At 39.8% G+C, this 18,141-nt stretch overlaps 2 protein-coding genes across 8 annotated transcripts in view; both read right to left on the minus strand.

Annotated features, from left to right (window-relative positions):
- The window catches only part of Map3k13 (mitogen-activated protein kinase kinase kinase 13), a 123,289-nt gene that overhangs the window by 95,242 nt on the left and 9,906 nt on the right, over positions 1-18,141 (minus strand). The window lies entirely within an intron of this gene.
- The window catches only part of LOC147825418 (uncharacterized), a 60,658-nt gene that overhangs the window by 6,990 nt on the left and 35,527 nt on the right, over positions 1-18,141 (minus strand). For 6 of the 7 annotated variants that reach the window (XM_087187040.1, XM_087187036.1, XM_087187038.1 and 3 more), the window contains one exon: positions 3,207-3,448. The exons of the other annotated variant lie outside the window; for it this stretch is intronic. The gene's annotated coding sequence lies outside the window, so the exon portion shown is untranslated. Of the gene's footprint in view, positions 1-3,206; positions 3,449-18,141 lie in introns of those variants that run through there. 7 annotated transcript variants of the gene reach the window in all.

Below are 18,141 nucleotides of genomic sequence, written 5' to 3' on the forward strand. Positions count from 1 at the left end.
GCAGCTGACTACAGACTGAAACCTTTGAAACTGTGAGTCAAAATAAATTTTTTTCTCCTTTAACTTGTGTATGTCAAGCATTTTATCCCAGCAGCAGAAAGGCTAACACATACACAAACATTCATAGCAGGTTTATTTGAAATGGTCCACAAATGAAAACAACCTAAATGTCCATCAACAAGTGAATGAATAAACTATGCTAGCTGCACTGTATGTCCTGAATTGATTTAAAACATTTATCTTTTATGCTCATTTTAATTTGGAAAAGAGCCAGAAGTCACACAGTGCCAGATCTGATGAATATGGTGGATGAGGACACACCATCATGTTTTTATGAGCCTTCCTTCCTGTTAGCTAGCACCAACCAGCAGCATTCACTACATTTCTGATCACACTCATGAAAGACTTCCAGAACTGGTTCAGAAAGTGGCAAGAACTTTGGGGAAAGTGTTTGAAGTGAGGAAGAGTATTTTGAGAGGGACTAATGTAATGAATCTTAAAAAATGTAATCATCCACCATATATTTTGATCACCCTTTGTATGCATACAACGAGAATACTATTTAGCATTAAGAGGAAGGTACTACTGAAGGAACTACGTGCTGCAATGTGGATGAGCCTCAATGTAGCTATGCCGAGTGAAAGAAGCCAGGTCTGAGTACATCCTCCGTGAGCCCATTTACATAAATTCTAGCAAGCGCAGACTAAACATTGTGACAGGGAAGGGGTGGTGGCAGAGAGAGGCTACGAAGGGGCCTGAGGAGGTTCCTGAAGGGTGCTGCTCCATCTCTTGGTTGAGATGGTGAGTCCATCTAATGCATCAAATTATACACTTGAGGGCCAGGGATTTAGCTTAGCAGTTTTACCGCCTGCTGTGCAAGCGCAAGGACCCGAGTTCGATCCCTGGTGCCAAAAAAAAAAAATAATATATATATATACTTTAAATATGTGTAACTTATTATGTCAATTTTACTTTAAGAAGGCCATCAAGAAAATATATGCACACAGTCAAAAACATTTCTATGTATTTCAAAATGATTGTGTAATACTTTTTGATATTTTAAAGGAAAAGAGTAAACAATATAAATACTGTTTGTTGTGAAAACTACTGAGTAATACAATTGTGTTTTGTTCATGTGCTTAAATATTTAGAATTTGTGTATAATGTTCTTTTTCCATTTTAAGGTAAGCAAGTTATTTGACTCAAAATGATGACCAGGATACATTCTTGACTCATGACATATAAAGAATGTTTTAAGAAAATGATTTTTAATCTGCAGTTGTAACCATTAGTGGACCATGAAATTACTTTGGCAGGTCATTACTAGTATCTTTAAAATGAGATAAAATAGAACAGAATGGAAAATAGTACACCTGAAGTGGTCAGGTTAAATATAGTGTTTCAGGAAACCAATGTGTCACCTGTGTGACATGTTGACAGTTATATTTCTTATATGAGTCATGTTTCAAAATGTAAAAAAATGACTATTCTATGATGTATATATTTAATGCATATCTATTTCTTGCTACTTTACAGGTTCCATAATACACTATGCTATTTGTGCTAAAATATCTTCTTTACATTGTTCTGTTTTAGAGTTTCAGTTTCCTAAATTCCAAAAATAATAATTGGTAATGAGTCTGGTCCTAGACATTCTTTTTTTTTTTCCTAGACATTCTTTGTTAACAAAATTTAAAGATGTGGGCTGGGGATTTAGCTCAGTGGTTCCGCCACCTGCCTCGCAAGCACAAGGTCCTGAGTTTGATCCCTGGTACCGCAAAAGAAAAAAAAATGTAAAGATGAAATCTTTCTATCTCTTACTTTTGCAATGCTGGGAATGAACTCAGCCCTTGTACCTGTGCAGCAAGCCTTCTACCACTGAGCTGTATCCCATCCCACTGAAGATGAATTTTAAAAACTGGCAATGCAATGATGAGAAAGCCAGTTTCTGGTATCAAGGAGCTTTGGGGAAATGAGTAATTGTACAGAATGGTGGAAATGCTAAATTAGTGAGGCAAATAAAAATGTTTTACTTGCGGTTGGAAAATACCAGAAAAAAATGAACTGAAATTTGAGGCAGGAAGTATTCCTTGCCTGGGACTATCCTATCTACAGCAAAACATTTCACACACACTCGGCATCCCCGTAACCACTCCAGTCTTGTTCATTCCTAGGAAAACACCCTGTAGATTTGTCTCTCCAAGAACCTGGGGGATGAGACAGCTTAGGTACAGAATGTTATTCTCTTCTGGCCTCTGTTGTCACAGTGAGCTAAGAACCAGGCCTTAGCAGACAAATGTGTCCGCGCACAAATGTGTCTTAGGGAAAAAGGTAAATTCCTGGAGAAAAATACATCAATGAAAGATTTCTCACACTGAACCTCAGCAAAGCCTTTGGGAATGAGGCGTGAAGCTGAGGAGAGGTCCAGAGCCACTGTCCCCAGCCCAGACTATAACTAGTCCTGTAGTTGGGATTTGCTTGTCTTTGGCAAGGCGGCATGTTTGTAGAGGGAATAAAGGCTTGTCCTTACACAAACACACCCTACCCTTCTGCTGGAGTTTGTTTTACCACTCCTGGTTTGCACTGCCACCTTCTTACCCAGGATTTGGATTAAGTCTCCATTCTTTCAGATGGAATGATCATGTTGAGCTGGATGGTTACAGTCAGTTACAATAAAGAAGAAAGCTGGAACTGCACCATGCAGTGGAAGGGTTTGGGAAAGCAGATAGGAGAGAGCAGGGACAATCTGCCAAGGTAGCTCATATCAACCATAAAACTGCTAAGGCACATAGCAGTACTTTGTATTCCAATGTGAGATGATAGTGTACAAGTACAGCAGATAAAGGACTGGAAACTGGAGAGGATAAGATGTCAACACCGAAACAGTAAACAGTGGCATTGGTTTCGACAATGAACCTTATGTGACTATTCATTAATAGGCTCATACTGTGTAGATGCACATTCGGTACTTTAGCAATCTGTTCCTTAAGATTAATTGAGGAACCAGACGGTGGCACATGCCTGTAATCCTAGTACTCTTGGAGGCTGAGCAAGGCAGAAGAATCACAAGTTTGAGCCAGGCCTGGGGAACTTGAAGGGCAGGGGATATAGTTCAGAGTGAAGGCCCTGGGTTCAATCCCGAGTACCACAGAAAGACAAAGAAAAAAAACACTAATTAAGGGAATAAAGAAGACAGAACCCAAAAATCTTTCAAGGAAAAATCCATTTTAGTATTTATTCATTAATATCATTAAACATTATATTCTGGCAATACACTTAAAACCAAATAATAAAGCCTTACTGGAAAGCTCTTAGTGTCCATTACATGTAATTATACTACCTAAAACAGGGCAGTCCTATCTTTATTACTATTTGTGTGGTTGGGGATGTAGCTCAGCGGCACCGCTCCTGCCTGGCAAGCACAAGGTCCTGAGTTTGATCCCCAGGACTGGAAAACAAAACAAAACAAAATTACTACTTGTAATAGTAAAATACAGAAGTTGCTTCTAGTAGTAACCTGCCCGAAATCAGTCAATCTATAATTGATTTTTAAATTTTACTATGTCTTAGGTTCTGATCTCCCAGTCTGTTCAATTAGACTGAGAATTGAAGTTTCCCATGTAACACTCTCTAAGGAATAAGGAGAGCAGAGTATAAAAGTAGGGAAGGGGGCTGGGCACAGTGCTTTCTTAGATACTGTGAAAAACCAATATATAAATCAAATATACAGATTTTCATTGCACGACATCTATGTTCAGGACACTTTAACACATGTTGTTGGGTAAACACATAGGGATAAATCACAGATTCTGATTCAGCCTATTTCAGTGGATAAGAAACACAATAAACAGAAAATTTAAAAATGTTATAGTGGCTTAAAGTCATAACAAAAAGCATAATGGTAAACACTGTCCCCCAATATCCAATCTTGTCTCTTTTCAGAGAATCTTTAACCCTCACACTCACTTTTAAAAGTTTAGGTGAGTACACGGCTATTCTGCTAAAGACTTCATCCTCCTGCCTGAAGCTGTGACCTCCTAAGTAAGTTCTAGCCAACGGGATGTGAGAGTGATGTTTGTAACTTGCAGTTCTTCTTAGAGGGAAGCTACTGTCCCGGGCCCCAGCCCACCACCGCATTCCCAGCTGATCAGCTGCTGGAAGATGATGTCACTACCTCAGGCGATGACAGAGCAATGTAACAGAAGTACCCTTGGCCTTTGACTAACCCACGGAATCCAGGCTATCTGTCCTGCAATACCTGCCAACTTTGGGACTGTTATTCAAGAGCAAAATGACATTCTCCCTTTTTTCTGAGCCAGCAGTTTTCTGAGATTTTATTCCTGCTGCTTAGTTTGTATCCCAACTAATACATCCTGCTATGGGGTGTTATATTGCTATGGAAATAAATAAGCAATGATTGCCCAAAGACCTTCTGAGAAGAATCAATAACCCAGAGAATCAAGGACTTGAGAGAAACTTTAAAACTCATTCTGTTCTGTCCTCTTTAGTATTATTACTTTTTAAAGAAGAGGAAACTGAGGCTCAGAGACTTTTCCATAGTCTTGGAATTTGTGGCAGAAGCAGGAATCGATCCCAAGTCTCCTGAGTGTTCTTTGTATTACATATTCTATCTGTATGCTAACAATGACCATGAATGCTGCTCTTTCTTTCCTTGCCACAATCAGTGAAGATCCACCGATCCACCAGGACATAGAATGTTATCCTAAACAAAAGTTTTTGAATCATGTGTTTTGCCTCAAAAGTTATCTGCAATCTAACATAAGAGAAAATACTAGCATTACTATATGGTACTGTTATAGACAGCTAAGTTAAGTAGAAATATTACAGGCAGTCACATAGGGCTGTGCCCTTGAAAGAGTCAGGGCAAGATAAAACACATCACAGCTGTGGCCAGACACATCTGTTGGAGACCAGGCCTCAAGATAAAGATGAAATGACCAGGCCTGCGTACTCCCCAAAGGACAAGATAAGTGGTAACACCTGGCCTAATGAAGTGTAGATAGACAGTAGTCACCTCAAGGGGTGACCAAGTCCTCTGGACCCATCATTTCCTAGAAAAAGTCTTTGTTTTTTCCATATACACTTGTTACATGACTCGCTTCCCCATTGGATCACTGTTACCTAAGTGACTATACTTGTAACCTTATTGGTTGATCATAGCTGTAACCCGTGTTGTATCCACATGGGTTTTGCTCTATAAAACTTCCCTGTAAAGTGGGGTCCTCTGCCACCCATTTGGGACCCCTCCTGCCTCTCAGGAACTATCCTCTCAATAAACATTTCCTACTCTTAACCTCTGTTGTTTCTAGAATTCATTCTTCGATTTTAGAGCACATGAACTCAGCATATCAGACATCTAACAGGTTGGAAACTATAATATTTCCCTTATATCATTTGGAGGTCCTATTTCATCTCCTGATATCATTTCCTGTATCAGTACTACTATAATAAAGATGAACGAACAAGAAACAGATCCAAGCAATTAAGGTTAGAGACTCAACAAGTCACGAAAAACTTATAGACGCAGTGTCCTGATTACCTAAGTGCTTTGGAAATACAGAAAACATGATTCGAAAATACTTGAATCAGCTCATAAGTGCCCTGTTGAAACTTAATTAGAAAGCCAGGCCCTGGAAATGTAGTTTCAATTCTCATTTTAAAAAGATTTTTGAGGGACTCTGAAAAATTTTGATGCTTCAATCTTTTTTAAAATCACCCCAAAGACTTCAGTCTAGGGATTTTTCCTGTGCTGACTACCAATAATAATCATTCTTCACCAGAAACCTCCTCAGTCCTACTCTTGCTAAGGAGAAAGAGTTGTTGCAACCTTATTGTATGCAGACAGCCTGCTGGAGAGCAGATGAAGAAAGGGGCAGTTTTCAGGAGATATGAAAGGACAGAGTGAGACAATAGGTGGGAATTAGCTTCATTCACTCACTTGGCTGCTGAGTTCTCAGTCTGTGCTGGCAAGGGAGCTGAATTCTAGTGATAAATACAAGTTCCTGTCCTGATGAAGCATACAATCTAGAACTGGAAACTTTCCTTTTTTCCTCTGTGGTACTGGGAGTTGAACCCAGAACCTTTGCACGGAATCACATCCCCAGCCCTTTGTTTTTCTTTACCCTGGAGACAGGGTCTTGCTAAGTCACTAGTAACCTAGGTTGGTCAAATTTGTGACCCTCCTGCCTCAGTCTCCCTGAGTGCTTGGATTACAGGTATATGCCACCATGCGCAGCTTTCTTAATACATCTTCACATACGGTTTTTGGACTGAGAATTAAGGGTGAAAGAACACTTCAAAACACTGACTCTTTGGAGTAGGAGAAACCACTCCAGAGTATCTTCACTTTATTGAAATTCAGTCTGTTCTTTCTCACTCTGAGTCAGTCTTAATAAAAGGTAGAAAAGCCATTGCTTACATGCATTTCTTGTGGCCTCTGGTTGCTCCTGGTTTAGAACAACCTGCCCTCAAACTCACCATTACCCTTCAACTGACCAGAGTAACAAGGGTTCTTCTTTTCCCTCTCAAAAGCCACAACCACTGGTCCTGTGTCACAGTCACCCCTCCTGGCCTATGGAACTTAATTACCCCCTGGCAGTGGAGCCGTGTCCCAAGATTCGCCCAGGTAGTGCTCCATGCTCCTGTCCCGAATGGACTACAGGCAGTGCCTGTCTAACTTCAGGAGGACTATCATGACCCAGAGACATACTCTGGGAGATGTTGCACCTGAATTGAAAATTAGCAAAGTGGAGCCCAATGGAAGACCATTCATAATGGAAGAAGCAGCCTAAAAAGGCCACATTTTCCTAGCATGTATTTTTAATTTATTAAATCACTCAAGGCTCTGTACTAAATAGTCATCTTAAAAGGCCACTCCTCTTGAAAAGAGGCTGGTGTCTTGAAGTGTCTTTCTCTATAAATAAACATAAAAAGCAGCAAGAAGAAAAAGAAGATTTCAGAAAAAAAAAGTAAAATATTCTATTAGTAATTACTAAACATTGCAACATTTGAAAAATAAAGTGTATTTTCCCTGAAAGTATTTGTTGGAGCTCAGTGCTTATTTGGGCAATGGAAAAGTCACAAATTCCAGGCCAAAGTTACATTCTGGAGTAGCTTCCATCATGAGCTCTTGCATTGAGGGCAAGCAAGTTCCTTTACATTTTCCCATATGAATGCCTCAGTATGTTCTGAACTGAAGGAAATAATGCTGCTGCTGCCGCCGCCACCTACTACAGACACAAATACTATGCTTGAAAAACTTGGAAGAAAAAACATAGTACACTAATATTACTGAAAATAATTTGTAAGACCAAGATAAATGTCACCCTTTACCTTTAAACTATTAATTATTTCAGACCTGAATGATGATCAGTAAGGCAATGTGTAGGAAACAGAGCATATTAGTTATACAGAATAGTAAGTGGCTGTCGAGCTATGATGCGCACACACACACACACACACACACACACACACACACACAGAGATAACCTCTAGTCTCTTTTATAGGCAAAAACAAGTCTACCTGCCTTTACATTGAGAAAATCTCAATTCAAAACCATCAGAAGAGTCGAGTACAAAATACACTTGACAGTTTAAAAACTATCAAGATAGATAGAATACTAAAGTAAAGGGAGGAGGAGGAAAACATGAACAGTTAATTCACACAAAAATATGCAATGGCTAATTAGAAAAATATTCAACTTGAGCATCAAAGAAATGCAAGTTAAAACAAAATAAGATACTAGGTTCGCCTTGCAAAGTGGTAGGATCTTTTGTTTTATTGCATTGGGAAGAGTGTAGCAAAACAGGTACTTGAACACTGGTCAGGGTTAAATAACTGCTATACCTTTTTTGAAATATAACTTGGCAATAGGTATCTGTAGGCCTAAAAGTCACTATCTTTTAAAAAGAAAAACTTAAAATTAAAAACGTTTTAAAAAGGTAATATCTTTTGGCCCCAAATTCAACTTTAAGGAATTTAAAGAATCGGGAATTTTTTTTTTAAAAAAGAGTCTAGCTACAAAAATTTCAACATATAATTGTTTAAACAAAAAACCCAGGAATATAGTAATATAATACTCCTACAACAGAGGATTTGTTAAATAAATTATGGTAAAACTGTACAACAGAAGGTTTACAATTTTTATAAATTACATACTAAAACATATAAAAACAGGAAACAATATTCATGACAAAGTGTGAAGAGAGGAAGGTAGCAGAGTCATAGGTACCCTATGATCTCACTCATATATATGACCAGAAGGATATATAGAGTATTAACCATGGCTATCTTTGGATATTGAGGTTCTTTAATTTTTTATTCTCTTTTAGTCTGAATTTCTAAATTATCTGTGAAGTACTACTTTGGGGAAAAGTTTCAATGTTCCCAAAGTGATAAATGTGCGTTGCTATTTTAACTTTAAAAACACTTGATACAGGGACAAATTGGGCGACTTCAGTTAGGAGGAATAAATTCAGAAGAGCTATTGTCTGATATGGTGACAATATACAATGCCCAACATACTATGTGTTGCATATTTGAAAACTGCTGAGAGAGTAGATTGTAAGTGTTCTCACCACACCACCACAAACAAGTATGTGAGGTAAAACAAAAACAAACTTGTCACAGTTTTTTCCCTAATTTTAAGGAAGTGATTCTGTTATACACTATGTTATACTATATAACGTGTCTTTTCACTAGTGTGAGGATGGCCATGGCTGGGATAAACTTTCAGGATGTAGGAGAGTTTGGGATTAAAATGCTCTTATCAGAAAGTGTGTGTGTGTGTGTGTGTGTGTGTGTGTGTGTGTGTGTGTGTGTTCGCGTGTGTGGTTTTGTTTGGCAAAAATTTTTTTTAAAGTATGTCAAAAAAAGATTATGAGATGAGTAGAAAGGAGGTTGAGAAATCCGTGAGATTAGAGGAGGCACTGTCACCTGGAGTGTTCAGATGGGGGAGCAGGAGAGATCTGGGTAGCCACCGTGGGAAATGTAACAGACAAGCAGCAAGGGAACAATCAACAGAGGAGGAAAAGCAATCAACACGGAAGCAGAAAACGGGATTAGGGAGGTGCTCTGTGTTGGGCACCGTCAAGGGAGAAGGGCCAAAGGTTCATGCAGGGTGGGGGAAGGAGGACTGGAGCCTGATTGCTGATCGTGTTTCCCTGCTGGGTGGGGCATGAGAGGGAAGGAGTCAGGAATGTGCTCCGTTTGTTTGCTATGGTACCTCCGGCCACCTAGGGCATGTAGTAGAGCAGTATAATACATGTTTAAGAAAAAAGTGAGGAGAGACTGTGACCAGAGGGGTGGGACAATATACTGACTGCCTACTATGGCACAGATAAAGATACCACATCTTCAGTCTCTTCTCATCGGCTGCCCTTCTCCTTTGCCTCTAAGCAGGCCTGAGTGTTTCCTTTTCAAAATTTCCTTCTAACTTACCTACTCACACTCCAATCTTCTTCTGGTAAACGTTTTGAAAAACTCTACACACCAGGGCTGGCAGATGTTAGGCACATGTGCCCTCTCTCCGCTTCCCACGCCCGCAGCAGGGATAGCAGGAGAGGCTGGCGCTCTTTCCTAAGCATGTATCAACATCCACCATAAACACTGAAAACTGAGTAGCACCAAGCCAAGGGCCTTGCATGTGGGAAGCATGCAGCAGTAGTTACTAAATGAGTGAATGAATGCATACATTAGGGTAAATTTGGGATCTGTTGCATCTACTGAAGCAAATAATGGAACTTTTTTTTACTATATCTTTGACCTTGTGGGAATGGGCTACCTTTATACTAACAGCATCGGCGCCTGGGGCACCTGCTATGCATGGTCATTTTAGCCTGCACAGGCTGAGCTATTTCTAGCTATGGTATATTTCAGGTTAAAGCTGTGTGGTGGGATTACTTTCCTACTTCTTATTATCCCATTTCTATTCATTAAAAAATACCCTGCTGGGAGTCATTCATTTGCAGCAGAGATGAGAGGAAAAAACATAGAAGCAATGCACTACACTGACTTTCGAGGTACAGAAGCCATCTTTAATTAGGCAGTAATTTCACTTTGCAAGTAGGATTTGCATGATCTCCAAGTCCAGTTGGCAGACATATGCTTAAGGTGGTCCCCAGGATCCTTACCTCCCCTGTCCACATGCTTGTAGGATCTCTCCTATCAGTAGAATACAGAGATTCTACTGACTACTACATACTGTGGTATATCATGTACTACATGGGATGCTCATGATTATACACACATCATTACATGACTATGTTATGTAAAACTGTAGCACCCAACGACAGTCTCTCTCCATGCTAGCTATGAGGAAGCACATGGCAATTGTGCAGGGATCTGGGGGTGGCCTTTATAAGCTGAGGGCAGACTCCAAAAACTGAAGCTCAGTCCTCCAACCACAACCCACAACCACAGGAACTGAATGGTATAACCAACAGTGAGGTTCCCGCTGAGCCTCCAGGGCAAATTCAGTCCTGGCTAATACCTTCATTGAAGCTCTGGGAGACCCTAAGCAGAGGACACAATCCAATGACAGACTGAAGTAATAAATGTGTGTTGTTTTAAGTCACTAAACTTGTGATATATTGTTATGCAACAATAGAAAACTGATACAGCCACAGAGCTTGACACCATCTCGAGTAGCGGCAACCTGGTTTGCATTCATAGAAAGCATCTAAATCCCTTGCGGCACCCTAATAAAGATTACAACGGCACACTGTATTACTTTTCTATATATAAATCATAGTGAGTGACATAACAGCAAACTTCCTGCCTCATTTTGCCAACAAGCCTGGGCTACAAACCTTAAATCACCAGCAATGAACATATAGTGTTACATTAGATAGAATAATGAAAAAATATTTTAGAATATTGCCTTCCAATAGCCTTTGTTTCCTGAAAGTCTTGCGTATATGATCTTGGAGTTTCTTTATACAGATTTCGTTTTCCTGTATATGTTTCTAAAACAGCAAAAGCCTTTGGCATAGATTTTAAAACACCCACAGTAACTGGCTGACTGCCCTCGCAACCTGCAGAAGGGAGGGTGAGTGTATTGTTCTGTTACAGCATAACACATTTTCCCTAAAGCTTAAAATAATAAACATTTATTTTCTCACACAGTTTTGGAGGGTCAGGAATCTGAGAGCAACCCAGATGGGTGCTTCTGGCTCAGGGTCTCTCACGATGTTGCAGTCAAGGCTGCTCTGGGTAGGGAGGTAATCGTCCGAACATTCGACTAGAGGAATACTTCTGAAGCTGTTCATGCACGTGGCTGTCTGCAGGAGGCCTTGGTTCCCTGTCACGAGCTTTTCTGCAGGGCTGAGTGTCTTCATGACAATGGCAGCTGGCTTTCCTGAGAGTAAGTTGTCAACAGCATGCAAAAGGCTGCTGTGCTTTTCATGACCTAGTTGAGGGATTGGCAAACGTTTTCTAAAAGGGCCAGAGGGTAAATATTTTAAGCTTGCATGCCGGATAGTCTGCATGACAACTGTTACGGTTTATATCTAGACGTCCCCCCGGAGCCTCATCACTCACAGGTGGGGCCTTTGGAGGGTGCTTGGATCACAGGGGCGTGATAGCTGACTTGCTGCTCGGAGGTGGGGTCTGGTTGGAAGAGGCGGGTCACTGTGGGCATGACCTGGGAAGATATATATATATCCCTTTTCTGCTCCTCCTTTGATTCGCTGCTTCTTGTCTGCCATGCCCCTGTACCAGGCTGTCCTGCCTTGGAGCCAGCCAACTACGGACTAAAACTTCTACAACCTGTGCACCAAATAAACCTATCCTTCCTTAAATGGTGGCTGTATTTTGCCCCAGCAACAAAGGAAGTGACAGACAACAACCACTCAACTCAGTTATTGTAGTATAAAAACAGCCATGTGCAATACAGAAACAAACAGGCATGGTATACATATTCCAACAAAACTTTATAATAAAATAGGCAGCCCATCTAACTTCTGACCTGGCCTACAGAGCCATGCACTCTCAGTTTTCACTGTATTTGTTAGAAGCAAGTCATTAGACCTGGCCTACCTTCAAGTGGAGAGGGATTGGTCTCCACACTACGGGCTTAATACAGGAAGCAGAATGTGTGTAAAAGAATGTATTCATTTCCTAGGAACAGTGTGACAAATTACTACACACCAGTTGGCTTAAAATAACAGAACCCTTTCTTCTTTTACAGTTCTGGAGTCCAGAAACCCAAAATCAAGGTGTCAGCAGGCCCATGCCCCTCCCTGTACGGGCTCGAGTGAGAATCCATCCTTGACCCTTCCTAGCTTCCGCTGGCTCCTAGAAACCCTTGTGCACCTGGCTTGTGGCTGCTTCACTCCAGTGTCCACCTCTTCCTCACATGGCCTTCTTCTCGATGTGTATCTCTGCGTGTCCTCTCCTTATCACCCCTCTTCCTTGAAATTTTCTGGGTAACTTACACATATGAAATGCATGATCTCAAGTGCTCCCACTGATTATTAAAAGTGCTTTGCATGGTTTCAAATTTCATGTTCATTAATATTTCATTTTATTTTTAGCATTTTAGGTGTGTGTGTGTTTGCTCTGAAGCAAAGGTAGGCAAGATATAGCTTATGGACCAAATTCAGCTGACTGCTTGTTTTTATAAATAATACTTTATTAAAACACAGGCCTTCTCATATATTTATGTGTTGTCTACAGCTGCTTTTCTGCAGTTAGGTAGTTACAATAGAGGTCATATGGGCCCACATAGCCTAAAGAATTTACTACTTGGTCCTTTATAGAAAAAATTGCCAATATCTGCTCTAAAGCAGTGGTTCTACTTTATTATGCATGAAAATCACAAAGATAAATTACTGTGCCATTCCCCCAGTTTCTGATTCACTTAGATCTGGGATGGAACCCAAGAATTTCACCTCTGACAAACAAGATCTCAAGTAATGCTTATGCTGCTCATTGGTAAATTACACTTTGAGAACCACTGTTGTAGATTTAACATTTTAACTTTATTACAATCTACCTCATATCTTCTATCAATTCAATACTGGCTTTTATGGTCTGGTTGTACATATTTTACTTCTTTAGATGCTCATAACCCTATTATATGTTGCTATTATTTTTGCTTTACATAGGCCAGGATCTTTCTGAATTTTTGGAAATTAACACATAGTAAATTTGGCTTTTTATGGTGTATAATTCCAAAGAGATTTAACTTATAGATTTTTTTTGTAACTGATATCACAAATAACTCCTTCTGTTAAATGATCTAGTAGAAAAGAACAAATAGGAAACTTGAAAGAGATAGAAAGTATAAAAAAGAATCAAGAGGGGCCGGGGATTTAGCTCAGTGGTTCCGCCACCTACCTCGCAAGTGGAAGGTCCCGAGTTCAATCCCGGGTACCAAAAAAAAAAAAAAAAAAAAGAATCAAGAAGTGACCGGCTGTGGTGGTGCACACCTGTAACCTCAGCACTTGGGAGGCAGAGGCAGGAGGATTGCTGTGAGTTCAAGGCCAGCCTGGGCTACAAAGTGAGACCTTGCCTCAAAAAAAAAGAATCAAGAAGAAATACTAGAAAAAAACTAAATATCAAAATTGAAGAATTAATTTCATGGGCATAAGGATAATGTTATAAAATGAAGGTAACTTCTGTACTGAGTTATAAGATTTTCATAATATTTTCTGTTTTTTTTGTTTATTGTTTTGGGTTGTTTGTTTGGCACTAGTGGGGTTTGAAGCCAGGGCCTTCACACCGAGATACATACTCAGCATCCACCCACCACTTTCTTTAAATTTTGTTATTTTGAGGCAGGGCCTCAGGTCACTAAGTTGCTAAGGCGAGGCCTGAAGTCCTCCTAGCTCAGCCTCCCAGAGTACTGGGATTACAGGAATGTACCACCATGTCCTGCTCTGGTCTTTCTACACCATATGTTGGTGATTTCCAATTTGCCACTTATTGATCTAATGTGTTTCTTGTATATCTTTTTCTTCGTGGTGGTGACTGAATGCAGGGCCTCAGGCCTGCTAAGTGTGTACTCTACCACTGAGCTGTATCACAACCCCCCTTTTGTATTTCTGAAGTTATGTTGTTTGAACACTTCTTCTGAATCTATCAGTTCAGGCACAATTATATTTTTGCAGTTTCTCAAAGCAGCCAGAAAAGCCACTTGTTTTCCATGTGTATTCCTATGAACCTTATTATCTAAAGATTTTCCAGGTAACAGATTATAGAGGTAGCCTTTTTTGAATTTCTTAATTAATGACCTTTCACTGTCTTTCCCCAATGGGTTTATTCCCTAGTTTGTAATTCCCTAGTTATTTTAAGGAACTCCCTAGTTATTTTAAGAAAGTTTCCAAGATCTTGGGTAGCTATTGTGTTCCCCCCATTCCCATCACAATATTAATTCTGAAAGCTGAAAGAACAATAGGAAGACAGACTAGAGGTGGGGCCTTCAGGTCTTCAGCATTCCATTTGGATTATAATAAAGAATAAGATTTGTAAAAAGAGATCAAATTGATAAGTATTAGAGTCATACAAGCATCTTTCTTTCCATTTGACCCCTCAAAACCCTTCTATCCTTCTCGGATACTTCTCCTCCTTCTCACTGGTCATCTTACCTAATAGAGGCCAAAAACTGCTTTTCAAGTTCTGATGTGAAATTCTTTTTATCATCTGTGTTGCCGTCCTGCCTCGACTTATTTGACTAACTATTCTCCTGCCCATTTTTCTTTGATGGGGTGTGTCATACAGTGCTGTGCAGGGTTGTTTACTTTGTTGCATGTATTATGAAGTAGGGAAAAGGTTGGTCAGAACGTTCTGGGTGTTCCAGAATTGTCTTTGATATCTGTGAAACAACCCATGCAAATTACTTCTGCTAAGTTTGCACGACAATATACTATGACATGAATTTTACCAGGACTGACCACATCATTTTGCTATGGAAACTGGTGATATACATCTCACAACATGGCATTCAAGATTTAGTCTTTAATAGCCGGGTGTGGCACACACACTTATAATGCCTGCACTCTGGTAGGCTGAAGCAGGAGGACTGCAAGTCTGAGCCCAGCCTGGACAACTTAGTGGCTTAGCAAGACGCTGTCTCAAAATAAACAATAAAAGAAAAATAAAAAGGACTGAGGATGTAGTTCAGTGTGAAGATCATGGATTCAATACCCAGGGCCAAAACTTTTTATTCTTTAGGGTAATGATCAAAGCAGTATACTGTCTGGTTAGAGTCACATTGGTTATTCTCTGAGAAGAGAGTGAGACATTATTATTTCATTTACCAAACTGAGAAACCTGGGACACAGGCAGATGATTAAAAGTGACAACTCAGCCAGGCATGGTGGTATACTCCTGTAATCTCCAGGCTCTGGGAGGCTGAGGCAGGAGGACTGCAAGTTTGAGCCCAGCCTGGGCAATTTAACAACTTACAGAGACCCTGTTGTAGCTCAGTATGAAGGTCCTGGGTTCAATCCCCAGCATTCAGAGAGACAGGCACACAAAGAGAGACGAGAGAGAGAGAGAGAGAGAGAGAGAGAGAGAGAGAGAGAGAGCCTGATTCTTGAGAAAGTATCTATTACAGAGCCTGAGCTTATATAGCATACACATCCACCCACCCACCCACGCACATGAAAAAATACACATTTTTAGCAGTAGGGGAGAATAATTTTTCTTTAAAAGAATATATTTTACTATCAAAAAGAAAACTAGGGGACCAAGAGATGGAGGAAATAGGGAGGGAGGGAAGGAAAAGGGGATGCAAATAATAATTCAGATGTGTTATATATGAGTACCAACTCCTCACAAGGAAAATAGCCATTACATGCTGCAAACAGGTACCAACAAAAAATTAGCAGCAAATCTAAAATTAAAGGCTCCTAAGTTCTAGTCACATATAGTCTCTAGTAAGCTGTATTCCAGTGTTGGTGAATCTTTTAGAATTTTCAGCCTGCTGTGGCTTGCATGCCATAGATTCACTACCACTGCAAGTCTATTCAGATAACAGAGATGACATTTCAGATCTGGCTCTTAGCTTTCCACGTTTAGGAAAGGTATCTATTATAGCGGTTCAATTTTAAAAATCCAACCCAGGAATATTATACAGGCACTTTCTTTTTTTTTACATTCCTTCTGGCATTATATGCCACTGTGATTTCTTTCTAAGATCTCTTTTCCTGAACAAGAAAAGCCTTGGGCCCAATTCTAGTTAAGTGGCTCTGGTTTCCTTCTACCTTCTCTTCTGGTTCCTCTTACTTCTTTTGTGACAACTCACATTCCATGAAACTTCAGTTCATGGGCACAACAGCAGGTAGAAGATGCTGATGCGGTCAGTGAAGTATGAGTCAGAAACCAGGCTCACCACAGAAACCGAGAAGGCCAAGGCTGGCAGGCTAAAGGCCTCTAAGCAATTGCGAACTCAGAGAACTTCGGGAGTCCAACAAGCAGTCAGAGAAAAGCAAAAGGTTAACAGTCTGGAGCTGCTAGATAGTGAGAGAGCAGGGCAGGTTTGGATGAAAAAGAATATGAAGAAAACAGCAGGGGAAATGCAAAATACTTTGTGCCTCTAGTCAGTTGGCCTTTGCTCCTCTTACCATGGAGAATTCTAGTCTGATGTGACACTGGCCAAAGACCCCATCAACATTAATAACCGCGGCAGCTGACGGGCTGACCAGTGAGTATGGGAGGGGTCCTCTGGGCTGGAGTGTTTTCTTCACTTGTTGAAAGGAAATGAATCCAATTACATTAATTTGCACCAAAAAGGAAGAAACTGATCATTAACTTAATATAGCTCTCAAAAATAGTACGCTTTCTGGAGTGGGCTAAAGCAACATTTCTCCAAGTATATTCTATTCACTCTTTGCTGCTTAGTTCAATGCTCCAGGTGAAAAAAAAGGATTCTGAGGTCACTTCGGGTGATGTTGCATGATCCTATTATTAGAAACATTAACATGTTAAAAGTTCTGAGAAGTCTTGTAATAAGTACATAAGCTCATTTAATTTTATACTTAGTACTTTTAGAGTCCTTCTTAAGAAATCTTCAAGATTGCAAAGATGTTTTCCTGGGGTTTTTTTCCCTTAGCTTTCTCATTGTTAGTTTTATGTTTAGATCTAGGATCTATGACTATTTTTGTGACTGGGGTTATCTCTTACTACCCGTTTTAAAAAATCCAGTTTTTGGAACGTGTTTAAAAGATTATACCGTTCTCATTGAACTGACTTGCCACCTACATCCCCAAGTTAATGGCCTTATATGTGTGCATCTATTTCTATTTCCATTATTCTGTCCCATCGATATATCCATCTATACCCAGAATACTACCTTGGCTTATTGAAGCTTTATGGTTAAGTCTTGAAATTATGTGTTATAAATCAACCACTTGTTGTTCCTTTTAAATATTTTCTAGCTATTCTCATTCTCTCTAGAATTTTGATAGAGATTGTACTAGATCTATATGTACATTTATTTAGAGAGAATTTGCATCTTTACAGTTTTGTTTTATTTTGGGGGGTTTTTTTGGGTACTGGGGATGGAACTTGGGACCTTGCGCTTGCGAGGCAGGTGGCAGCACCACTGAGCTAAATCCCCGGCCCACATTTTTACAGTTTTGAGTTTTATAATCCATGATCAAGATAGATATATATTTATATATTCCTCATTTAATGACTGGGTTCCATTCCTATGACTAGATAATTAAATGAATTGGTTGTTAAATGAGGAATTGTATATAGTATGTACATTGCAATATTCCAAACAAAAATATGGTCAAAGGAAACTCCAGCCTGATGATTTTGCTTTTATTTGTATAACTCTTACATACATTACCCTAACGTGTAACAGTACTATAGTGTATAAAGCTATAGTACAGTACTGTACAGTACAGTGAGCAAAAATTACAGTAATGGACTGCAGAAGAACCCACCATAAGGCCACAGTGCCACTCAGGTTCATGCATCATAAGTCTGAATGCGGGTTGTAAGTCCCAGCAGCATCTTGCAAGTCCAAACAGTGCACCTGGTAGTAATTCCAAGCAGTCATTAAACAGGTAGGTTGTTAAATGAGAAATATGTGAATATATTTTTGACATGTATATACTTGATATATATGTACTTTTTATTTCAGGCTTCTTAAATTTTTTAGCAAT

The sequence above is a fragment of the Heterocephalus glaber genome, unplaced genomic scaffold, assembly GCF_053883595.1.
Source record: "Heterocephalus glaber isolate CG9 unplaced genomic scaffold, H.glaber_assembly_v1.0 deba00001504, whole genome shotgun sequence".
Taxonomy (NCBI): Eukaryota; Metazoa; Chordata; class Mammalia; order Rodentia; family Bathyergidae; genus Heterocephalus; species Heterocephalus glaber.